Source organism: Acomys minous (assembly GCF_964271855.1).
Source record: "Acomys minous genome assembly, chromosome: 8".
NCBI lineage: Eukaryota > Metazoa > Chordata > Mammalia > Rodentia > Muridae > Acomys > Acomys minous.
Window position 1 is genome coordinate 27,269,359 of NC_140489.1, and position 26,606 is coordinate 27,295,964.

Sequence of the window (26,606 nt, forward strand, 5' to 3'; positions counted from 1 at the left end):
CTAACTTGGCTACTCAGCAATCCCGAACACCAACATGGAGTAACTGGTGTGTTGCTGGCTGAGATAGTTTGATTGGGCAACTGACAAAGGAAATCTCGATGGTGTCTATGATGCTCAGTAGCCTCCTCAGGAGACCGAGGAAATGCTCCCTTGTTCTTAGGGAGGCATATATGGAGGCATAGATGTCTGCCAGTCCAGTAGGCTGTAGAAGCTCCCTCTACTGTGCTGTACTTGTGGGTACCCAGGCCCTAGGATGCTTTGCCTCTCTGCTTGTCAGAAGCCAGGCTGGTTTTCTAAGTGTATGCAGAATTGTCCCCCTCCCCATGTCACTCTGCTGCCCCCCACCCCATATCTAATGGTGGATGAAAGGTATCTGTCTGGGAGCACAATAGGATTTGCCTGTGTTCACTGGTCCATTGGTTTTTATTGCTCAGTGCTAAACATGGCTGCTGCTTAAGGCAAAACCCCTAAATGATGGGACCTATTTCTGCCATGGAAAATATGAAGACAGCATGCCCAGATCTTCTAAGTTTTGTTGGGACTGGAGAAGTTGAAAGGAGAAACTTCAGGAGAACACTTTGGAAAACATGCATAGTGCCTTTCCTTTGTTATCCACCCCTGCCCTTTGGCCGAGATTGAGGCAGATCTTAGTATTACAGTGCAAACTTTTCAAACTTAAAAAAAAAATCTTATTAATTTTTTAAAGACATAATTCAAATTAATTTACTTCTAAGGAGGACATTGGATTATGATATTAGGTACTAATTTTATGGAGATGCCCTTGTGTCATCTGTGAAATTAAATTAGAAGAAACAAATTAATTTCATGTATTCAGAGAAAAATCAGCTAACCAAAGTGATTTGACCTGCAAATAGTTCAGTAAGTAAATACTGTTGGCTTGGGGAATGCTGTAACTGCATTTTCTAGAACAAAGATATCATAATTGCAGTGTACCATATTTCCCCCATTTTTGTTTCAAGGAGGGTGGGGGGAGGAGTTTTGTTTTTCATCTTATACAAATCTGTTAATATGATTAAAATACATGTATATGCACAGGCTATGAACATTTACACATTCATATGGGTGTAGCATAATCTCATGAATTAATCTTTTGGTCACAATAAGGCAAGTAAGAAATTATTTATTGAGATGTTTTTGTCTCAGTTGATCATGTGACTCTTTCCTATGGAGAACATATGACCCTATCTATGGAAATCATGAAAACTATTTCATAAAAGTAGAAAAGCAAAATTAATTAGCTTCTTATGTCAAAAGAGCATCTTATTTTTAGCAGCTAATTCAGTTTTCTGCAGTGGATGACTATTTGTTCTATTTCTTTTTTTTTCTTCTTATGCTCCAAGATTTATTTGTACTCTAGACTATACAAGTTAATGATTGCAGCCAATACTTATTTGTATCACTTTAAAAGAAAACATTGAACAGCTTACATATCAGATAGTTTATGTCCCAAATCGTCTTGTGGTTGCTGAATTTGTCTGGGTGAATGTTTTTCTGGAGTTGGTTTGTTGTCAAATCTTGTTATTCTAAATCCGTTCTGATTTTTTTCTTATTCTGCTCAAGAAAATAACCAATTACAGTCAATAGAATATATATATATATATATATATATATATATATATATATATATATATATATATGCTATGAATTTCTTATTTGTACATCATTCGGATAACTTGGTGTAAGGGAAAATTCATTAATTTCATGATTTAAAAAAATTGAAACCATTAAAAATATCTCTTTTTTCCCATTTCTCTTTTTATTGAAAATAGATTTTTTAAGCATAATATATCCTGATTACTGTTTCTCCTTCTTCTACTCCTTGCAGTCCCCTACCCACCCAATCTTTGCTACCATCTGAATCCATTCCCTCTCTGTTTCTCAATTAGAAAACAAACAGGCTTCTAAGGGACGATAGCAAAAATTTTAAAAATGAGATAAAACAATATCTAACACATAAGAATTGGACAAAACAAAATGAACAGCAGGTGAAGAAGGCACGAGACTTAGAGAGCCACTTGCTCCCACAGTCAGGAAGCCCATAGAAACACTAACCTGGAACCTGTACTGCATACACAGAGGGCTTGGTGCAGACCTGCGATGGCCCTGTGCATGCTGTCCCTGTCTCTGTGAGTTCATAAAAGATTCAGTCTTGTTGGTTTAGGAGGCCTTGTTTTCTTGGAGTCCTCCATCCTCTTTGGCTCTTACACTCTTTTTAACCTTCTCTTTCTCAGGGGAGTCCTGAGGGGAGGCATTTGATGGAGGCATCCTAATGAGAGCTGAATGTTCCAAGGTCTCTCACTCTCTGTACATTGTCCAACTGTGGGTCTCTGCTTTTGTTTCCATCTGTTGCAGGAGGAAGCCTCTCTGATGATGGCTGAGCAAGACACTGACCTATGGATAGGAGAATGTCAATAGGAGTCATTTTATTGCTATTTTTTTTGGACAGTAGTATAATTATGTCTCTTATTTCATCTTATCTGTTAAATAGTATTTAAGATATAGGAATGTGAGTTTATTCTTTTAGTGCTTATAGTGCTCCAATTTGGAATTTGAAAATATAAATTAGGTTTTGTGTCAATAAGTTATGATTATTTTTCACTATATATTTTTATTATTGTGATAAGTGGTGCAGAGATAAGTATAAATCTACCTGGAAAGAAAGTAGCTGGGTATGGATACAGTTTCTTAATGTGCAATCAGAGTTTCTTATCATTCCTTCTTTCTGTATTAAATAGGACTCATTGATTATATTCTGTGATTGTGGGATCTTCTACATAAAAAGTCAATGAAATATATTCTCTAGTAACAAAATATCCCCAAAGGAAGGGTTGACCAATATAATGGTTGTAAAGCCATGTGTAAAACTCTCTTACAGTTGGAATTCTATTTCTACCTATTTCATGTGTGATTTCATTCTTTTGTGGATGTCTATTCTTGTCTTTAGTATGTGCCATCAGGTATAAAAATAAAATGTACTTCTGCCCCCTAAAGGCCCAGGGTTTAAAAAAAAATGCTGTTAGTCAGAAGCAATTGATGAGTTAACTAATTTTTGTTTAATTTAGCAGTGGAGTTCCTATTTTAGATGTTTACTTATTCTTAATTTTTCTTCTGGTATATAGATTTGTTATTGATATCTGAAGTATAAAACAGAAGCATATAGTCTATTCATTTCCACTTCTTTAATTCACAATATTGTTGACAATAAGAAATTAAGCCATTCTGAACAAAAATCCCAATGATAAAATAGAATGGAAGCCTTATTTACTTTTTGATTATGAAAAAATATGATAGCTAAGAGGAACTATTTTTAATAAGAAATTAAAACAGTATTGCCAATGTAGATGTAACCTAGTTGGTAGAGTGCTTGCTTTGTACACAACATATCCTGAGTTTGGAGTTTGAGATCATTTCTGAGTGCACAATGAGTGTGAGGCCTGCCTGAAGAAAATGTCTCTGAAAGAAAAAGCAAAATACTTTTGAGGAAAAGTATAAAATACACCAGAAAGGCCATTTTCCTTTGCTAGGACATCTCAAATACATTTATAGAATGTCTTTACTACAAATTTAATTCCTTCATGCGCTTAGTGCACTCTCTTTGTAGATACATACACATACATTTATTTTAAACTAGGTATTAGAAAGCTGACCATACAGTTCATTTGTTAGAATGAAAAGGATGTATTTTCAGTAAAACCGTAATAATGGAGAGAAGAACATTAATTCTGCCAAACTTTAAGGTATAATATAAAACTTCTATAAAAAAAAAAGAGAAAGTACATGCAATAGTGCAGAATAGGAAATCCAGAAATAAACTGAAGTAAATGCTTAGATAACTTTAGTCGATAGTAATGCTGGTATTTGAAGTCAGTAGAGATGGGTGGACTTTTAAATAAAAATGACATAAAATTGGACATGTATTGAAATACAAAATTTATATTATCCTTGGCTGTATCTACTAGTATAAATTTTAAATGGTAAAGCTATTTTAAAATATATCATTTGAATACTATAAAATATAGGCACATGCCTGTATAACCTAGCATAAGGCAAAACTTAACTAATAGCTAGGATTCATAGGTAATAAGGGAAAAAAGAATGAAAGTTTTGATTGCTTGAAGTATGTGTGAAATTGATAGCAATACACACCATAAGATTTTTCTTCTTACATGCTTCTACCTCCCTTCAACCCACCAACCAGAGGTAGGAGAGAAACATTTGTTCACTACTGTACTTTTTCATTTCCTGTGGTTACATAAGCATACCTATCTCCTCTTCTGAAAACCAATGTAGGTTTCCATTCTAATGTCAACACATCCTTAAAGCATATTGATTGGCTTACTTCTGATGGCCTGCTGCAATTGCATAAATAACAAAGTCAATTCTGAGTTATGAGGAACAAACTCAGCAATCTCTATATGAAAAACAACTTGTTCTACATATAAAGAATCACGAATTTGATTAAGAGATTCAGGAAAATACCATAAGGAATGTATGCCATTCTGATTTTTTAACTGAGGTATATGGACTTTTGATCACCCTGCTTATTTTGTCTGACTTACAACCTGCCATCCCCTTCTGGTCTGTATCAGCATAGAATTTTGGTGTCTCTTGAATTGGTGTTTTTTTGTTTTTAACAATACATAGATAAATTCAGTTAGTTCTTTTTATAAACTGTATACATTTGTTTTTTGGATATTTGTTATTAATATCTCCCAAGTAGTTAGTACAAACTCTTTGCCAGTCTTCATTGATCACCCACAATGAAACTACAATTTCGGCTGGATCTGTTCCTGACAATTGATGTAGTAGTATTCTACCTTTTATAATTAATTCAGAAATATTTTATATGTATATCTTCAATTTCTTATTTGTTTATAGGCTAAGAAAATCCATTTCATAATACTGTCTTCCCTTTGCATAATGAGCCCAGTAAGAGAATGAGTTGAAGGCAAAATGACGAACATACAGTCATGTTTAGGATCAATTTGATCCACATATTCATCTTGTTCTACAGTAGTTCAACTCCTTTTCTGCTTCATCTGTTAAACATCGTGGACTGTTTAAATTTGAATCTCTTTGTAATGTTTGAAACAAATTACTTATAAGTACTTAATCCAATTGTAGGCCTTAGCTGTTTAATATCATCCATTAATTTTGAAAATTGTTAAGAGTTTGCAATTGTTCCCTGCAGATCTGCACTTTTGGTGGTCAGATTTTTTGTTGACTGATTTTATAATCCAAATAACGAAGTGAATGTCCTCTTTGTACATTTTTTTTCCTGGCACAATCTGTTACCTCCAAATGGCAGAATTCTTTGTGTTTCTTTAAACTTTTTTTCTAAAGTATCTGCATCAGAATCAGCCAAAATATCATCCATGTAATGATAGATGATAGAATGAATAAATTGCCTACAAATTATTTCTCATGGCTGATACACAAAATATTGGCATGAAGTTGGACTACTTAACATTCCCTGTGGAAGTTGATTCTGATGGTATTTTTTACTATACCACTGCTGTTCAGAGTACCTACTGAGAAAACACACCTTTTCCTATCCTCCTCATGCAAGTGTATTGTGCAAAAGCAGTCTTTGAAGTCAGTTATTATTATATGCCGTGATCTCAGTAATAAAGGAGATAAAGGAAATCCAGGCTCTATAGGACCCATTAGTTGAATTACTCTAGTCACTGTTCTTAAATCTGTTATCATCCTCCATTTTCTGATCTCTCTCTCTCTCTCTCTCTCTCTCTCTCTCTCTCTCTCTCTCTCTCTCTCTCTCTTTCTCTCTCTCTCCAAGAAACACAGGAGAATTCTATGGGTAGGTAGACTTTTTTATATGTTGAGTCTCCAGCTGCTCTTGTACCAGTTGTTCAAGTACCCACAATTTTTCTTTTGTTATGTGCCACTGCACTTTTCACACAGGTCTGTTCAATAACCATTTTAGGGGCAAGGCTGTTGAAATGTCAGCATTTGCCCCTTGTATGAATTTAGAAACTCATTTCCTGTGATTTCCTGTGTTTGGACAATGGGACCAGATTGTAATAATTCCTGGGGCTGGAGAGATGGCTCAGTGGTTAAGAGCACTAACTACATTTCCAGAGGTCCTGAGTTCAATTCCCAGCAACCACATGGTGGCTCACAGCCATCCATAATATGATTTAATGTGTACTGTATACATAATAAATACATCTTTAAAAAATTGTTCCTGATCACATGTATCAATACCTCCTCAGGAGCATCTACCACATCACCCATAATTTCCTCATTTGCTATCCCTGGGATGGCAGGAATATGAATTTGAGTACCTCATTGTTGTAAAAGATCCCTTCTCCATAAGTTTATAGGTATGTCAGTCACATAAGTTCTCAACTTCCTGTTTGCCCTTCTGGTCCCATACAGTTAATCTATCGGACACATTATCTTCTTTGAGATAATTTACCAATTCCTATAAACTGTGTAAAACCCTTCTGAAGTGTCCAATCTGGATTCCAAGACATTTGGGAAAATACACTAATGTCAGCTTCTGTATCCAGGAAACCTTCTCTTTCAATACCATTCATTTTTACCATTAGTTTGAGTTTCTAATCATTAACCACTGTTTGCCAGAACATACGTTTTCTAGAACTCCCCAAAGTCCCTGTTCTTCTACTGGGACTGCCTTGCCCTTGTTGTAAGGAAACTGTGACAGCTGAGCAATTTTATAACCTATATTAATTTGCATCTCCTTTTTCACATATGCCATGATTTTAATTTCTTCCTTGCAATTCCTATCTACAAAACGTGGATGCACAATAGATCCTTGAGAATTTAATCTACGTTTTCCCAAGGCTATTCTTACTGTCCCTGAAGGTAAAGTACTATAAATACCAGTGGTTAACTTGTAACATTCAACTTTTGGAGATAGTGTAAGAGGCATATATGTGGCCAGATCTAAAGCTGCACTGCTTTCAGTAGCATGTTTAAGATCGGTAATACTTAATTTTGATTTTCCTGTCCACGCAGTATCTTCTGGCTTACTAAAGGGAGATGGCTTATATTGTTTGCTTCAGGGCCTTGAGCTGACAGGCCTCTCCATTCCTTTATCAATGACCTACAATCCGAAGACCAGTGTTTGATCTTTCCTCAGGGGATTCAATACCCTGAAAGTGTTTTTGTTCCATTGCAGCCAGAAACAGGTTGTTTTCTCCTATGAATACCATTTTCTCCATAGTCAATGCACCTGCTATTTTGAGCTTTGAAGCTTCTAGCCTTATGGTTTCTTTAGAAATGGCCAAATTAACTGCAATTAAAGCACCATGCATTTTGATTCCTGAGACTAGTTACAGCTAGTCCTGAGACTAGTCCTATTATATTGACATGATGCTCCTGAAAGCCAAAAGCTGTTGTCTTTCTTATCCATTCATCTATTGGGGCTCCTTGTGCTTTTAATGTCTAATTGCTCTGTTACATTCAATATTTGCATTTTCAAATGCCAAGATTTCTATCAAAGTCTGTTTGATTTCAAGGTCTGATATGGCTCTAGTTACAGCTGAACCCAATCTCTGTAATAAGTCAGCAAAGGCTTCTGCAGGGCCCTGTTTTATGATATTAAATGAGGTTGATGTTCCTCTGACTCCTCAACCATATCTTTAAGCTGCAACACAACATTGTTCAATTATGACATTGTTCAATTATCTCAAACTCTCTAGGTGCATAGCCAATTCTGCAATCCTTTCTTACACAAGAGAATTGTGAACTTTCTGAGTTTTTAGCTTTCTCCTCAATTTTTTTCAAAATTTCTCTCCCAATATTTTCAAAATATTTTTTCAAAATATATGAGGACTATGAAGCAAAACCATAAAACCCCCTTCCAGGAGCAAGGCAGGAGAGAACCCAGTGGCAGTAGGTGCTATTTTCCCAACCTCCTCAAAGAACATTGCCAATCCATCAAAACCTGTCAATTCCTCTACTACATTAGAAGTAAAGTTACCCATTTTGCCTAAGCCCCACATTGGGTGCCACTTCTAGGTTTAGATTTTTTTCAAAAAGCTATTTTATTTAGGGTTCTTAAACGTTATTACCTCCCTTCCAACCCACTGACCAGAGTTAGGAGAGAACAAAGGTTAACAGGAGCAATGGATGTGGACTTTTTAAAGACATAGTTCCTTGGGGCAGTTCTGTGCTGCATTGTCAGGATACCAGCAGTCCAGTCCAATAGCAAACACCAAACAGCGACAGGAATCAGTAGTGGTAGCATGAGTCAGCAGAAACAGCAAGGCTCTGATGAATTGCATGAGTCAGCAGAAGTGGCTAGACTCAGCTAGAGTACACAAAAAATTCTCTGGAGTGTTTTTCTCTGCAAAGCTAAGACCAGCAAAGCAATGAAAACCTGGTGGTAAGGTGCAGCGATGCAAAAGCCTTTTCACTGTCTGTGGGCGTCTATTTATATTCTCAGAGTACCCATAAAGATGTTTTTCTAGCTGGCAAAATCCAAGCCCCTCGCACGAGACAGCTTTCAGCAAAGTATCACCTGCACTCTTATAAGACAACTTCCAGCAAAACATCACTTGGCACTACTGAGTTTTTAAAGAAACCAGAAACTTACACTTAACCATACATAATAGACAAAGTTAAAAAAGGCTCACTGGTAATCCCAGCACTTGGGGAGGCAGAAGCAGGTGGATATTGGTGAGTTCGTAGCCAGCCTTGTCTACAAATCAAGTCCAGGACAGCCAAGACTACACAGAAAAACCCTGCTTTGAAAAACCAATAATGGGGGAGGGGGCAACTATATTTTAGTATTTCATAGACCAAGCATAATATACAATAGCATTTGAAAAGGTCCAACTCTGTGACAGTGTCTCTGAGGTGAGGAAACTAGGCATCTATTAGATTGTTTATGGGATTGTAAAATGATATAGCTATTTTCCAAAATATTTTGAATATAGTTTAGTTCTTTTGTGCTTCTTTATTTCTAATGAATCCATGTCAAAGATTCAATGGAAATAATAGAAAAATCCTAGTAAATAAGACTTCTTACTATAGCATGGTTTACATTGTAAAATAGTAGTAAGAATATATATGTTCTGATATTTGCTTCTGAATTTATTGGGCTGCAGTGGCAGGTGGCTTTCGATGTAAATTAAGAGCATTAACCTTGCATTGATGATAGTTGTAATTGGATAGGGTTCGCCAGCTATTGAATTGATCTGCCTGCTTCTTGTTGAATAAGCTTGAAAATTTCCATGACTACAGTTTTATTAGCAAATGAAGAAATAAAGCTGGAAAGATGTAAGGAAGTCGAAACAAGCAGAGAAGGGGTGAGGAGTTGAGGTTGAATCTGTGTATTTCCCAGTTGTGTATTTTCTCTTTAGAATACCCGTCCATTTGTAGCCCTGAAATAACTGAGTGGTTTCTTTACCTCCTGAAGAGCTCCTCTGACTGACACCAACACGAGGCTCCCTGTGCATCGCTGGTCCAGGTCCAGATGTGACGGGAAGAATATGTGAATGTACAGCAGAGCTTCTGGCTTCTAGTGTGAATGCAGTCTTGGCACGTTTTTATATCACCTATATAAAATATGAAATCACCTTTGACATTTCGCTTATTTTAAACATGTGATTGATTATTCTCAGACAGCTGAATTGTAATTTTATTTTGTGCATTTTACTTGCATTTTTCTCTAATGAGATCTGTTTTAAGAATTCTTTTGGCTAGAATACATTTGATTAGAACATTTATATTAGGGTTTTTTTTTTCACCTTCCACATGAAAACTGGCAGGCTAATTCCCAATTTAATCTTAATAAAATTTAATGATCTAAGATTATATACTGATACTACTTCCTACAGCTACCATCATTGTAAATGTAGTTGTGTGGTAAGGACCAAATAAAATTGTGATTCTTAATATATGTTTCCTATTATGCAAGGATTTGGCTTGGTAGAATGAGTGAGTAGTTTCTGAATTGTAGTAGTTGAGCATTTTATCAGTATCCACTTTCTGAGTTTACTCTAAATTGAGATGTTATTGCTCAGTTTCTCTGGTCTTCTAAACAAGCACAGGGAGGGGGTGGTGGCTGTTGCTGTAAAGTGTAGGATGACAGATTCTTATGATGGAGCTGATCTGTCTTGCCTGTGTTTACAGAAATTTGTGTATAGCAGTTGCTCAGAACCAAACTAAACTGTCTCTGTCTTCTATATCTCTCCTTCTTTCTCTGTCTTTGTATCTTCCTCACCTTCTCTCTCCTTGCCCCCTCTCCCTTCTCTCTCTCTCTCTCTCTCTCTCTCTCTCTCTCTCTCTCTCTCTCACACACACACACACACACACACACAATGTCTTAGCGACAAATCAGCATGACCAAAATAATTTTGGAAGAAAGCGTTTATTATAGCTTATATAAGCAATGGAGCTTAAAATTCCATTGACTGGAGAAGGCAGCATGGAACTCAGGGTAAGAACCTGGAGTCAGGAGCAGGATGTGAGGCCATTGACACTAAGTGCTGCTTACTGGCTTTCTTCCTACTTTGTACTCACCTTGCTTTCTTATAGGACCCAGGACCCCTTTCCCAGGTTTGGCACTGCCCCAGTCAGGTGCACATACCCACATCAATCATGAATGAAAATGCCCTACAGCTTGCTTCAGGCCAGTCTCATGGAGGCATTTTCTCAGTTGAATGTCTTTTTAACCACATGGCTCTAGCTGTGTCAAGTTGACATCAAACTAGCCAACACATTCCCATATACACCAGTGGAGGAAACATTGATGCCATCAGAATAAGGTACATGGGTTGTGTATATGCAGTTTAGTCTTGACCCTCAGTGGATGTAACACAGAATGGCATTTGTATGTCAAGCTGACTGTACTGGATAGTTTTATGTCAACTTGACACAAACTAGAGTCATCAGAGAGGAAGAAACCTCAGTTAAGAAAAGGCCTCCATGAGATTCAGCTGGAAAACATTCGTCATCAATGGGGGAGGACTCAGCTCTTTGTGTGTGGTGCCATCCCTGGGATGTGGTCCTGGGATCTATAAGAAAGCAGCCTGGGGAAGCTATAAGGATCACATCAGTAAGCAGCACCCCTCCATGGCTTCAGCATCAGCTCCTGACTCCAGGTTCCTGCTGGTTTGAGTTCCTGTCCTGACTACTTTTGGTGATGAAAAATTATGCGGAAGTGTAAGTTGAATAAACCCTTTCCTTCCCAACTTGTTTTTTGGTCAAAGTGTTTCATCATAGGAGTAGAAATCATGATGAAGACACTGCTGAAGGGTCAGAAAAGCCTTTGTTATACTGTATGACTGTGTGTGAGTCTAAGAAAACATATGACATATTTGTAGTATTTTTTAAGTTGAAAATTACTGATGCAAGAAAATCAGATACTGAACCTAGTTAAATAGCATATTTTCTAATTTACTTGTTTTAGCTCTGAATTTTAAAACATTTAAATTGGAATATGACTTACGTGAGTTCTTAAAAACCAACAGTGGAGCTTGGAAGATAGCTAAGTAAGTACTACAGTACTCACTTTGGCAGAAGAGGACCTGCTTCCATTCTGAGAAACCCACCTAGGGGCATGCTGGCTTGCACCGAGGAGGTGGAGGCAGCTCAATCCTGAGGGCTCTCTGGCCAGCCAGCTTGGCATGCTTGGTGAGCCTCATAGCAGTGAGAGACTCTGTTCAAATGAAAAACTAATGGGTCAGCACCCGAGTAGTAACACCCAGGACTGTCCTTTGGCCTCCACATGCACATGTACCCATGTATGTGTATACATGCATATGCATTCATAGTAAAAAAAAAAAAAAAAAAGCTCAGATACCATTTAGCAGAGGTCCCTTTAAGTAGTTCATCCAAGCACAAATCTCACTGAAAAATCTCAAAGAACTTGAAGGCTTTTAACTGGAGGACTATGATAAGAAATCTGTACAGAAGTTCTTTTTAAAGCTTAAATTGTCCTTAGAGACAGTTGAAGGGTTAGTGTGTGTGTGTGTATGTGTGTGTGTGTGTGTGTGTGTGTGTGTGTGTGTGTGTGTGTGTGTGTGTTGGGGTGGGGGCTTCATGTCTTCTTAACCATCTCTATTTCAAGTCAAAGAATGGACCAAGATGGGTTGGGTGACCCCTCCATCCCACCTACCCCAATGTTCTGCTGTTCTAATACAGGAAAGAGGGAGATTTCCCACCTTTTCTGTGGGGCCTCAATTTATATGCTTTTATTCTCTGTTTTAAAAACTTCCTCTTTTCCATAATGTCATTCTTTTTGATTATTGTGAAGAATATTTAAAATAAATAATTTTCATGGTGTATATATGCTCATCTTGGACATTTTACCTTTTTTTTTCTGCTTATATTTGTGTTCCTGTTCCTGTTAGAGCTTTTAGTTTTTGCTTTATTGTAAAGAGACAGCTCTTACTGTAGTAGAATGCACCAAATACCGTGCAGTTGCTCTCCGGCATCCCACCAACTGTTGGGTGTGCCCAAGCCTTGGGGTGAAATGAACAGTTGTAACTGAGAAGTCATAAGGCCTGGGGTTGACTCCTAGAGCATTGTCACCTCTGGAAGATTTCCCAGCATTTTTGTCCTTTATTCCCTCTGTTCAGTGCAGTTGATAATGTTTACCTACTAGTGGGCCAGTATGTCATCCACAGAGATATAAAGTATATAAAGAAAGTACTCAGTAAACATTAACAGCTGATTTGTACAAATGTCATGGGTTTTGCCTGATTCCCCTTAGACATCACATACGCTGGAGGCTGAGCACGAGGGAGGCTCATGACAATGGTATGATAAGGGCTGTGCACCAGTAGTATGTGTAATGTCAAAGACTGGTACGCGAATATAGCTATCACTTGCTGGGTGCCTGCTAAATTCTGTTCTTTTTATGAACTCAAAATGCACAGAAACCTCTGCAGTTGTGCTGCTTGCACTGCATTGGGTGAACACTGAATTTCAAAGCAGCTGTACTGAATATATTAGATAAGCATATTCGTCTTGTGATATTAGACTGTTACAGATTGCCTTTCTAATGACGTCAGAGCAGGAGGCATGGAGAGAGCGGTTAGGCTGAAGAACGAAGGGCAATATCCATTAAGGTATATGGGAGGTAGATATGCCTATCAGACAGAAAGTTTTGATACAGCTGGTACCCAGCATGTTTGAGGGGCAGCTGGAAGCCAGTGTGCCTGCAGCAGAGGTTGTGTGGTTGTGGAGCTTCTGAGAAAGACCGATCTCAAAGGTGATAGATATCAAAGCCTTTTGCCTTCCTGAGCTGAAAAGGTAACAGGAAGAACTAAGCTAATTGTTGGATCTAGTTTAAAATTTAAAGCATTCTCTTTCAGATTGGCTGGGCTAGGAGAGCTTAAGCCACCTTCCCAGTCCTGGTGGTGGCAACTTAATGCGTCTTTGAGGCAGAAGACTGGGGCACCTGGTTCCTTTAGCAGAGTGCAGTTCTTTCTGCATGTTGCTTTATTCTGGTGTTCTCTGCACCTGGGCATAGTTCCCATGGAGCGTAGTCCCCTCTGTTCCCGCTGCTGGCTTAACTCTCCTGGGGCTGCATTTACACTCAGTTGGATTCTGCAGGAGAGTCTGCTCTGTAGCTTCCCTAGAGTGTGACTACCTTTCTGCAGGAGTGCCAGCCACTCTGACTGCCCTCTGCTTCCCTTTGGGACTGTACTGGAACCAAAGGTCAGTCAGTTCAGTAAAACCGTGTGTTCATCTGCTTCTGGCCAGTGCCCTGCTGTCAGCTTGATAAAGCTTTGGCTTCTGGGCCAGCTGGGCAGTTTGTCTCTTTCCAGAAGGAAAGAAAGATTCTGAGTCTAGAGCTTTTGTTTTGCCCTCAGTTTCCTTTCACCAGTCTAAAGTAAGGAGCTTCTCCCTTTTTGGGCAGAGCACAGAAAAAGGGAAATTAATTCACAGGCAACATCTAGCTCTCCAGGCCCTGCCATAGCCATAGTAGAGTCCTGTTGGGATAGTCTTTACATTACAACCACACTACGCTCGGCTAAATAAGCATGCTGGGCTCATTAAAAGTAGATATAGAGAGAAGAGCAAGTTCTTCTGTAGGTGGCAGCCTGCCTGGCCGGTTCCATGAGTTCATCCTATATATCAGAAGATGAGCTTTACTCGCCCTTTCCCTTTTTATTACCAAGCCAAAACAGGACCCTCAGTTTCCACTTATACCTCTATTAGCCCATTAATTACCCAAAACAATGTGCACGCACAGTGTCTGTGGTATGGACAAAACGAGTCGGCCAGTGAAGTTGGATCAACATCTGAAGTCTGAGGAGCAGTATGGCACATGTGGGAGATCGTTCTTCTGTTTTCCTGTTTTCCACCACTCCCACAATTTTATTTGCAGTCGGTGTTTTTCTAGATTATCGCCCACCGTGTGGCCCTATGTCACCGAGTATCCCTTCTGGCAGATGAGTGACGTAAGCCCAGCTCTTCAGCTTCGTATTCCATAGGAAGATTGGCATCCCAGACGAGCGGAGGAGATGGAATGGCTGTGGTGTGTGGGGTGTGCACTTCTACAGCCACTTTACTTTGGTTTCAAGCAGTAGACTCTGGGTGTGTTGTCTTGTGGCTGCTGAGTAATGCGCCACTTTTCAAACTTTCAACTTCACGTCGTTTCTTTTGCTGGCACTTGGACACTGACTAATCAGCCCACCTGAGCTCTGTAAGAATTGGAAGGCTCTATTTGAGGGTTTGAGTTCCACCTTCATCCTTCCCTGCTGAGATACTTCCCTTCTTTCTTCTTAGAACCAGGTGGCCTTCCTCACAGAGTAGAGATTTTTAGCTGTTTGAATAAAAGTATCTTTCTTGCCAAGGCGAAATACCCGGAAACTATAAGTAAGGAGGCACTCCTCTCAGACCTACCTGCTTTCTTCTAAGTTTGTAATCAGAATTCAAAACTAGAAATAACTGTCTTCATGAAGAAGGCAGGAGCCTGGGAATCCATGGGGGAAAACGTTTTGGTCTGGTTGACTATGTCTGTGTTCATTTGCCTATTATCAGTGAGATAGATTGTTCATCTGAGATTCAAAGCATAATCTCCCGATTAACAAAAATAACTGTAGAAAAGTCAGAAACCAACTCTCTGACAACTCCAAGTAGTGGCTTACATGTGAGACAGTGGCATCATCTTAGGCGTTCTTCCAGCTCAGGATTGCTATTTTTCTGTACACATATTACAGCAGAAGTTATCCTCTTTGGATATCTGTATACCAAACATTTCTAGAGTGGATGGAGAACCCACCTCAAAAGGTATTGTACTCAGCCTTGTTTCAAGCATGTGACACATGACTGTCCTCATTCGAGAACATACAGTGTTCATGCTTCTTCACGTTCTTTCAGTTGTACTTGATAATGTCTGTGTCCCTGATAACAACACAGATAATGTCTGTGCTCCTGATAATCCTGGAATTCTACTACTCCTCTGCAGTTGCTTCTTTCCTCCCAGTTTCTAATATGCAGTGGATGAGTGTTCAGGTGTTCCATGTGGGCCATTACCTGTCTCGAGTTTTCTCTTGTCCAGTGTGGCCTCTGCGATGTCAGATCACTGGACTCTTGATAATATCTGATGCATAAGGGATGTTTATAGAGACTATGCTCTTGTATCAAATTGGGTGGTTTGTTCCTACTGCTATCTTAGCAGGCCCTCTGCTCGCTCTCTCCCCTCCCCTCTCCATCTCCCTCCTTTCCTCCCCCACCTCTCTGTAGTGGTTTGACAGCTTTTGTAAGTTTCTGTCTTTATTCTTTGGGGCTGCTTTGCCTCAAATCCCTTCTTTAATTGATGGTGAACTAATTATCTTTCAAAGCACAGCATGTGCCATCTTATTCTCAGAAACATTGTCCAGTTCCTGGCCTCTGATCCAGTGTTTCCGAAACCATTGCCTTTCATTTATACAGGGTGATGTTTTTGAATCATTTCCATTTCTTTTACTCATTTTTCTACTATAGACATCCTCTCTCATGGGCACAGACAATTGTCCTTAGAATAATCTCTCTACTTTCTTCTCGTTATTTTTCCTCCACATTCATAAACTGCGGATGATGTGATTAACCTAATAAGCCAGACAACATGAAGTCCTCACTTATGGCCAATGGGCAAAATTATGCAAGAGAAATCTCTTATAATGAAAAAAAAATAAAGTTTAAGCTGTCTTCATTGTGAAAAACAAAGCACTTATAGGGAAAAAAGTCTCACAGAATCCTTGCACATCCATATTTAACTTATTCTAAACATTTTCTTTGAAGCATTAACATCCAAGATAAATTGAAAATGATTTTTATTTAATTGCCATAATTTCCCTTAAATTATTGATGAGCTTTTCTGATGTGTGTCTGTTTTGGCAAGGTAAACACAAATCACTTGTTTGGTTCTGTATAGTGATGTAGCCTACGGAAAACATGCCTTTTAAGTGTGTAATTATATTTCAAACTTCAAATACCTGCCCTAAGGATACATTTAAGCACATTGTTGAGTTTAGAATTGGCTCTGTTATATTTTAAATTTTACTTTTCACAGCTTACTATTGGACTGTCATATGCTCACTCATTTGCCCCCTCTCCTTTAAAAAAGTGTTCACTCTATTTGATGCCTTTTAAAATACTTGATGCCTTTTTGTGATTCCAATTTATTTTTAATGATCAAAACCATTTTTTAAATTGGAAAAAAAATGGAGATTGGGAAAGAGCATTTTATGCCCTGTTGAGGAATAAAGGATTTTTTTTTTTGCAGACATTAAATGTGAGTATTCTTTTCCTTAACTACAACATAATTGTACAGATTTCAATGTTCCCTCTAATTCATGCTAAAATGTCATACCTACTGTGATGGTGTAAAGAGTTGGGGGTCTTTACGAGATCAGCAGTGGAATCTTGATGGGAGTTTGAGCCCTCTTCACTCTTTTGTTTTGCCTTGTGATGTTTCCTGCCATGTCACAGTGTGCTGTTGCCTGAGATTTCCACTCACATGTTCTCCTCTAGAATTGATTCATGCCCAAACTGTCTGACTAGGTATTAAGGAAGCATACTTTGTACTTTAATTTTACCTGTCCAAGAAATTCAGTGTTCATACCACATGGCATTCCTCTTAAATCTATTGTCAGTTTTTATATGAGGTGTACCTGCAAATACTTTTAATATTCATAATGTACTTCCTCTCACTGGTGTTGTCTTGCACCACAGCACCACAGCCGTTATTCCGCTATTTTCCGGAATAATTTTCATGATTGGCATGTTTTCTCTGAAGCTTATTAGCGCAGAGATGGCTAGTAGGCATTGATCTGCAGATTGCATTTAGGAGTTCTATGGTCTTCAACCTTCTGGATATTTCTTTCCTGAACTCAGTTCTTCACCTTTTGCTTTGTTGCTCTCCTCTCTCAGCGGTGTGCATTAGGTCTGTCTCTGTAACCTGCAGCTATTTCTCTCTGGTTGGAGTCTGTATCCTACTTTCCTGACAACTAGTTAGAGCCTCTCTGTTTTAATATATTTTCAAATATTAAATCCAGATTCAATTTCCTGTTCACAGACTCTTCTAACTGGGTAATCAGTTGCGATGGTGTATCTCGGGCCCTTGTAATCCACTCAGTCTGTAGCAAAGAGATGGTCTTGTTTAATTTTTGTTTTTATTGTTTTCCCTTTATCATCTCAAAATACCTTTAGATTTTTTTATGATAACTTCTAGTTCAACACATTTGGAAACTTTTATTAAATATTTGTGGGTGTAAAACACAAAAGAATTTATTAACTGAGCAACACTGTAAGATGACAAAAGCTTATTTAGTTTCAGTTATCATAACTGGATCTTTAATCTTTGTTGAACTTAATTTAACTGTTATGACCTACTCAAACTACATTTGTTTAGACTCTGTAGATGTGCAGTTAGTCTTTGAAGAAGGTTTAGTGAATAAGTTGTCCTCCCCCTTGTCAGAAATTTTAAAGCTGGAAGGGTCTAGATCAGCTGTTCTGAACCTGTGACTTTCCACCTCTTTGGGGTTTGCATATCAAATATTTACATTGCGACTCTTAACATTATCAAAATTACAGTTATGAATTAGCAACAAAGTAACTCAATGGCTGGGGGTAACCACGTGAAAGAATCCAATGAATTCTTTTTACAAAGTGATTACTCTCCATGACATAATCTCAACATTGGTAAGATAAAGTACAGTTTCATCTGGGTCTATTCCTGACAATTGATGCAGTCTTATTCTCTCTTTTTATAATTGATTCAGAGATCTTTTCTAGGCATGTCTTCAAATTTTTTATTTGTTTATGTGGTAAGAAAATCCACTCACAATACCATCTTCCTTTTGCATAATGAGCCCAACAGGAGCATGAGTTGAAGGCAAAATAACCAAACTACAGTCAAATTTAGGATCAGTTTATCCACATATGCGTCTTGTAGTCTTTGTTCTACCAGAATTAACTCTTTTTTTTTTTTTTTTTACTTCAGCTGTTAGACATCTTGGACTGTTTAAATTTGAATCTCCTTTTAATGTTTGAAACAAATTACTTAATTCATAAGTAGCTAATCCAATTTTAGGCGTCAGCCAGTTAATATCTCCCATAATTTTTGAAATTGTTAAGTTTTTAACTGTTCTCTATGATCTCTACTTTTTGTGATCAAATTTTTTGTTGATTGTTTTATAGCCCTCTTTGTGTGTTTTTTTGAGGGGGAGGGGGTCGGGAGAGGGGCACCAATCTGTCACTCCCAGCATGGCAGAATTCTTTGTGTTTCCTTAAACATTTTCTCTAAATTATCCTCGTCCATAAGCAAAATAACCCTTTACCCCCTCCCTATGTTGCTTATGGCCATGCTGTTTTATCACAGCAACTGGATCTGTAACTAAGTTAGTGACATTAGGGTTTCCAGCGCACAATTTTTTGTTCATTTCCCCCCTTTAGTTTGAGATATGGTCTCAGTGACGTTCAAGCTATCATTGAACTCATTGTGCAGCTCAGCACTGAACTTTCATGATCTTTCTGCCTCAGCCTCTTCAGTGCTTAAAGTGATAGGCATGCATTCATACCTGGCCCCACACTTTGGTAGCACTCTGTGTACTAGGAAACTGAATGTGACTTTTTCTATTTGATGCCTTATTTTGATCTTAGGGAATTAATATGAAATAAGTGTGAAAGTGTGCTGTACATTGTAACAGTTAATTATTTTTGAGGATTATTGCAAAGGGCTTCTTGCTAAAGCCAATATAACGTATTAAATAAGATTAAGGAACGTGGATTCCTTTTTGTCTACTGTGTGGCTATAGACTTGCCTTACGAATGGCTGAGAATATTCATTGTTTACATTTGTTGAAAATGCTGTTTCTAGAGTACAGATTTTAGACTAGGTCAGTAGACACGCTGGATTGAAAGAAATCACAAAATTGTGCATTTGTTTTAAAAAGTTAAGTGTATTTTACTAGATGGTTTATGTTGAGCAATGTTGTTAAATTGAGATCCTGTTAAAGAAAGAGCTAAGAAATATAGACCTGGATGTTAGACCGCATATTGGCATATTAAAAGTCAAGGCAAAACAGAGTAAAGGAGGAGGTAAAATCTTGATGCAAATATGTTATCACTTTAGACTATGTATTATATGTTATAGTGGGCTTCTGGAACATTCCAACACATCCTTAAGGATTCTTTTTTAAAGTTGTTTAATTGCTTGGCATTAGAAATCATGTTTACTTCGAGCATGAGTTGAAGACACTTCTAGGGAGAGTTCATTATTATATTTTCAATTTATATACTCATAAAAGTTTGTAGTAATTCTTCAAGAAATGAAGTTAGTTTATTTTGTATTGATCAGTGTAAGGTATTTTTGACAGATGATCTTTTATCTGATTGCAGCATTTTGAGTTGATTTTATTGCACAACAGGATTCCAGATTATCTCCAGTGATGTCATCCCAGAAAAAGTGATAGAAAGTTTGATCAACAGAAAACATGCAGTTCTAATTCATGTTAATTAGCATAGGGCTCTCAGGTCGCCTGTGGGAATCCATGCTATCAGATGTCACAATTTCAGCTATTGTGTAATTTATTCTTGATCCTCGTCCCTCTAACCTATTGTGTGGAGCAGCTGTCCACGTTGGAGTCAGAAGGATGTCAGCAATCTCAAACAGCCTTTGCACACATTAAGGAAAACTGAAAGATATAGATTAAATTGTCATAGCTTTTGTTGTTGTTATTGGGGTATGTAATTTCAAAGTGTATAAAAGACATCCAAGTCTTAAGCACATTTCTTTGGAAGTCACTACTTGGCACTGTTTACAGATGAAAGCAGCAAGCTATATGTCGTGTTGAGTGTTAAGAACTCAGAATTTGGTTTCACATTTCTTTGTTACCTCTTGTTCTCACACATACTTTTGTACTTAATATTTTATCCAAAATATTCAGGTGTGCTGGACTTTTGTTTACTTGTTATCTTTTTGCCTGCCTATAGGAACTAACGTTGGATAAGTGTTTAATGTACTGACTGTGGTATCAGCAATTCTGTTCTTTTTAATTAAAATGTTTCTGCTAATCCAGTCTACTTCCTTTTGTTTATTAATAATTTCAGAAGTTATTGATAATTTATGTTCCAGAGAAAACAAGATGAGACCTGTAAACTTCTTGAGAAGATAATTAAAATATTCTTCCTAGCTTGAGTTAGCATGTAATTAATTGCATAAATGCATTTACATTGCATCTGGTAGGGACCTTACATGTCTTTTGGATTTTCAAATATAAGTATATAATCTATAATTTATAATTGGGTGCTGAATTTCAAGGTCAGAATTTATATGTGCCACCTCCTTGTTGTAAATCTGTTTTTGCTTTTACCAAATTGGAATTGTGAAAGGTGCTTTTAAATTTCAGAGGCCTGTCAGTTTTGATATGTGAGGATAATTTTGAAGATATAAAGCTCTCTCCCACCTGTCCCCTCTGCTCTTTCTTCCCCCAAAACAAAGACTAGAAAACAAATGACTATATATAGACATTACAATAAGAAGGTCAGTGACTTGTGAACAGTACACCATAAAGCAACATCCCCTGTAATGAGTCAGTCCTTCTCCAGGGCTCATTAAAATAAGACATCCAGTTGCTCTGGCTGGCAGAAAAAATAGTGGATTTCATTTAGAGTTGTTCACAGAGCCAGACTCTTTCTGGTCTTTTATTAGTGGGTGGCATCATTGACTCTGTTTATTCTTCATAACTTGTCTTTGACACAGAAAAGAGTTTTCACTTTGATTTACCTATGAAGATTAGGAAAGCCTGTGGGTTCTGTTTAAGCCTTCGAGGCAATGGCTGTAGCTCATGTTATAAAATTTAAGAATGACTGAATCGATCTTAGGTTTAATGCTCTTCTTTAGGTGTCCCTCATGACATTTTCATTAATGATGAGCCATATTGAACTCATAGGGAAGTTGTCAGAAACCTCAACATTTGTTGATCCTCTGATAGCCCTGGCTGCTTTCTTACAGCATAAAACCTAGGCAGTTTGGGTGGCCCATGCCTGTAATTCCAGTATTCTAGAAGCAGAGGCAAGAGTTACTGTAAATTCAAGGCCATCTCAGCCTTGGGTAATGAGGTTCAGTCAGGAGCAAACAAACATGCCAGCAAGCACAATTCAAAGCTTAACTATAGAGAAATATTCTCTAATTATATTCTGTCTATGTAGGTTTAAAAAAAAAAAGCTGTGAACAACTTAGTATAGTGCATTTTTCAGATTCTTGTTTTTATTTCCATGTAGGAAACCTTTAGCCTTAGGTTTCAGCGTGTTTCATTTGGTAACATCCTGATAAAATGCTGGACGTCACTGGCTATGTTCTTTGTGGGGCTGTGTCTGATGTGATTGCCTACCACATCCTACAGAGCAGCCAAATGACTGGAGTGATTCTCCAGTGCCCTAGTGGCTTACCTAAGGATTCGTTGGCTTAAAAGAACTTAAAAGTAAGAAGGGAAAAAAAATGCTAAATCTTCTTATCATTCAAAGTAACTGTTACCGAATCAAAGTGATTTCAAGATTAAACAGTGTAGAATCTCTCACTCATAAAGAAACATTTGTATAGTATTTTTCAGAATAACCACCGATCTTTTTAAGACTGAACTAAAGTTTGGGGCGTGAATGTTGTGCCTGTGGCTGTGAGTGAAGCTCAGCAGCATTAGACATTAGATGCTCCCAGCTGGGGAGTCAGCTGTGCCCTCTCACAGCTGTAGGTTAAAAGGACCTAAACATTTAGTCCCCTGGCCTTTCGTTAGCCTCTCAGTGATACTGAAAGATCCAGGACGGTACTCCTCTTCTCCCGATTTCTCTAGATACTGTTTATTGGTAGATACTTCACTAATGAGAAGCAGTCAGTGCAGGAAGCACCCAGGAGACAGTGAACTAGGGTTAAATAACTGCCATTCCCAGAAGGATAGAGAGAATTTTTCTTAAAGAAGCAAAACCTCAATGATACAAGGAAGCCCTGAAGTGTGTAGAGCAGAGCACAGGCTCCAGCTTTCCTGGATCCGTATCTCATAGAAACAGGGTAGCACTGATCTCATAGGTGTGCATTTGTTTTGACCTAGTTATTTTCAAGTTCTTGCTTATCAAATGTTCCAGCATCTCTCGGATTTTTTAATGGAGATTGAAAGTACAGGTCCCTGCTGTTAGGGTGCCTTCACTGCTCCGCCCCTCCTCTGGGATTACTCTTAACCCCGTACTGGGCTGCTGTAGTGTTGGGTGAGCATTTTCTCCTACTTCTACTTTAAAACTCTGTTTCCATTTTGAAGCTAAAACTGATTTTTCTCCTCTAAGATGTTCAGGTCTTTTGTGGTTTCATAAACGTTTTTTCCTTCGTTATGTGAAATGTGCCATTAAAACATTGATGGTGATTTCATGGATCTATAGATGGATTTGAGTAGTATGAATATTTTAATCATATCTGCTCTTCCAATCTATTGAACATTGGAAAGGACAAAGATGGGAAATTCACATTTTCTAATTTAAACTAGGTTACAAAACTATTATACTCAAAGCCATAGGATTCCGTCATAAATACAACTCATTTAGTAGACCGTGTAGTGGAGAGGCCAAAGGCTAGAAGTGTAGCTCAGTGGTACAAGTGGGAGCTAATTGGCTAATAAGGGCCTAAGGACCTGAAGTATGTGAGGACTTCCACAGCTCAATAAAACTAAATCCAATTTAACACAATGAGCAATGAGCATCAATAGGTGCCATAACAAAGAAGATCTAAAAGTGCTCAAAATGTATCCTGGAAGGTGCTCAGGATCATGGAAAGTATATTAAAGCACAAGGCATCACATTTCATATTAAAATTCCTATTATGAAAAGACAAGAAGTGACGCCTATTGTTGAGGATGCTAAAAAACAAAATAGGAGATCTCTGTACACTGTCAGTGGGGAATAACTGTGTACAGCCCTTAAAACAGTATGAGGGCTTTTCAGAAAATTACAATGAGGACGATGAAAATCTGACTCAGATGGACTGGTTTTGGGTCTCTTTCTGAAGGAGGTGAAGTTGGTATGTAATCTGTCTGCCTGATATGGGCATTGGCAACTAAACCTGGGGCCTCTGCAGGAGCAGCACTTGCTCTTTAGCACTAAGTCTCCTTTCCAGCTCCATCTATCAGCAGCATTGTAATGAAGTCAGGAGGGAAGTTACAGAAGTCAACCCATGGTAATCTTTTTTTTTCTGGATTAGAACTAGCAAAGACTTCTAAAGTCAAGTCACAGTGAGGTTGGATTCAAACCAACAGTTAAGTGGAATCAACTCACTCCATTATCTTAGTCTTTACAAAACGATCCTACACATGCAGGGAACTCGTATTGTTCTCGCAATAAAGAAGTTTCTTGCTTAGTCTAGGTTGTAGTCCTTTAGAGGGTAAGGTTTGAAACAAGCTGACGGATGCCACCTTCATTTCTTTATAAGTAACACTGGTCAAGGTGTGTGTTTTTGATCAGTGGTACATTTAAATTCTGTAATCAGATTATGTGTGTCATTATTCTTGTAGTCTTTTTCCAGTTTTTTTTTTTGACCACTTACTGTTTAGTACATGCAAGTTAATTAGGTCTTTGTGGCTTGTATATTCAAGTTTCTCAAACTTGCTCATGCCAAAGCTAATATTGATGTTCATAATGCTGCCTGCTTTTGTGTGTTTCATTTCTGTGAAACATTAGGTCATGTATTATAAAGAACAGTGTCTTATTTGTTCTTTTTTTATACATTTTTATTAATTTATTCATATTACATCTCAATAGTTATCCCATCCCTTGTTTCCTCCCATTCCTCCCTCCCTCCCACTTTCACCTTATTCCCCTCCCCTATGTCTGTGACTGAGGGGAACCTCCTTCCCCTCTATATGATCGTAGGGTATCAAGTCTCTTCTTGGTAGCCTGTTATTCTTCCTCTGAGTGCTACCAGACCTCCCCATCAAGGGACATGGTCAAATATGGGGCACCAGAGTTTGTGTGAAAATCAGTCCCCACTCTCCACTCAACTGTGGAGAATATCCTGTCCATTGGCTAGATCTGAGTAGGGGTTCGATGTTTACTACTTGTACTGTCCTTGCTTGGTGCCATAGTTTGAGCAGAACCCCTGGGCCCAGATCCACCCATCATAATGTTCCTCTTGTGGGTTTCTAGGATCCTCTGGATCCTTCTATTTCCTCATTTCCCCATACTTCTCTCACCTAGAGTCCCAATAGGATGTCCTCACATCTATCCCAATTTCCTGGTAAATGAATACTTCCATGGGACATGCCCCTTGGGCTAGTGTCCAATTATAAGTGAGTATATACCATTTGTCTTTCTGCTTCTGGGTGAACTCACTCATTATGATCCTTTCTAGTTCCATCCATTTGTCCACAAATTTCAGGAATTCCTCGCTTTTAATAGCTGAGTAGTATTTCATATTGTAATTGTATCACAGTTTCTTTATCCATTCTTCTACTGAGGGACACTTATGCTGTTTCCAGGTTCTGGCTATTATGAATAAGGCTGCTATGAACATGGTTGAGCATATGTCCTTATGTGCTAGAGCATCTTCTGGGTATATTCCAAGGAGTGGAATAGCTGGGTCTTGAGGAAGCCCTATTCCCAGTTTTCTGAGATAGCACCAGATAGATTTCCAAAGTGGTTGTACAACTTCCCACCAGCAATGAAGGCGTATTCCTCTTTCTCCATAGTACCCTTTAGATGGTAAGTTTAGTTCATTTGTAAGAAGTGGCTTAGGCTTATTTTTGAGCTCTCTCTGATAACTCCTGTTACTCCCTGTCTTTTCTCTTCTACAGTCTGTGTGGAACTGATGGCAATTGGTCTATTATCCCATCTGCTTTCCTGATATTTTTTTCTTTAATTTTTTAAATTTTTTATAATTTATTCAGATTACATCTCACTGTATCTTCCTGATACCCCCCTCCTCTTTTGTGCTATTCTCCTCCCCTAGACCTAGACCAAAGGGGACATCCTCCCCCACCAGATGACCACAGCCTATCAGATCTCATCCAGACAGCAGTTAGCTTGCTTTCCTTTCCTCTGAGTGCCATGGGACCTCCCCACCAGGGGGAAGTGATCAGATTGGGGGCAACAAAGTTTATGGCAGAGGCAGTACCTGCTCTCCCCCCAACTATGGAGAATGAGCTGTCCATTGACTAGATATAAACAAGGGTCTAGGTTTACTACATGCATTGTCCTTGGCTGGTGCAACAGTTTGTGCAGGCCGCCCTGGGTTCAGATGCACCAGCCTTGTGGTGCTCCAGGACCCTCTGGGTCATTCTGTTCCCCCATTCTTCCATCCACTCTTACCTGGAGTCTAGCTTCAAATGTTTAGATTTATCCCTTGTTTTGTATTTTTAAAAAAGAATCATAAGCTGATTTTGTGGGAGTTTTTAAAACTCAGACTATTTTTTAAAAAAATTTAAATGTCCGTTTTATATAACCTATATTTCCTGTAATGTCTCGCTTCACTGTATATGTAATTTCTTTAAGAATTCTTTGTATTTCCTAGCAGTAAGGGCTTGTGAGTGGTAAATTCTTCCTGTGTGCATTTGCCTAGACAGATCTGTATTTTGGTGTGTTGCGAGCCGGCTTCTGAGTGGCCACATCACCTTTTGAGGAGGAATAATGCCTGTGTCCATGCACCGTCAGCAGCAGGCAGGAATAGCCTCAGCTCAAGGCTTGCCTCTCCTTCTAATCTCATTGGCCACAGATAATCACATGGCTTGTGCAATTGGAGGGACAGAGCTCTCCTTCTGCAACAAGGCACAGTTTGGTTGATATGGTGACCCCGTCTCACTTGTACACTAAGTTGTTCTTTTTTAAAAAAATTTAAGTATTGCAGTTGTCTCTTGGAAGTGATTTCAAAAAGGAGAAAATCTCCTCAAAGACTAGTTGTCATTTTTTCCTTCTACATTTTATCCCTGTCTATACTAGCCTTTAAGATTATGACCCGTTTAGTAATACTTTGTAGGTTTAATTTGATATTCTTAGTGTTTTTTTTTCTTTGTTAAGTTTCATATTGCAGGCAAATTTACTATCTGAGAAATCATGTCTTAAGATTCTCAGCCATTATTTCATAACCTAATGAGTCTGGTGTCCCTTTATTTTCCTGCTCTGGA

General features: G+C 38.3%; 1 protein-coding gene across 4 annotated transcripts in view; it reads left to right on the top strand.

Moving 5' to 3' along the window:
* The window catches only part of CEP128 (centrosomal protein 128), a 361,366-nt gene that overhangs the window by 177,844 nt on the left and 156,916 nt on the right, over positions 1-26,606 (top strand). The gene's annotated exons all lie outside the window — the stretch shown is intronic.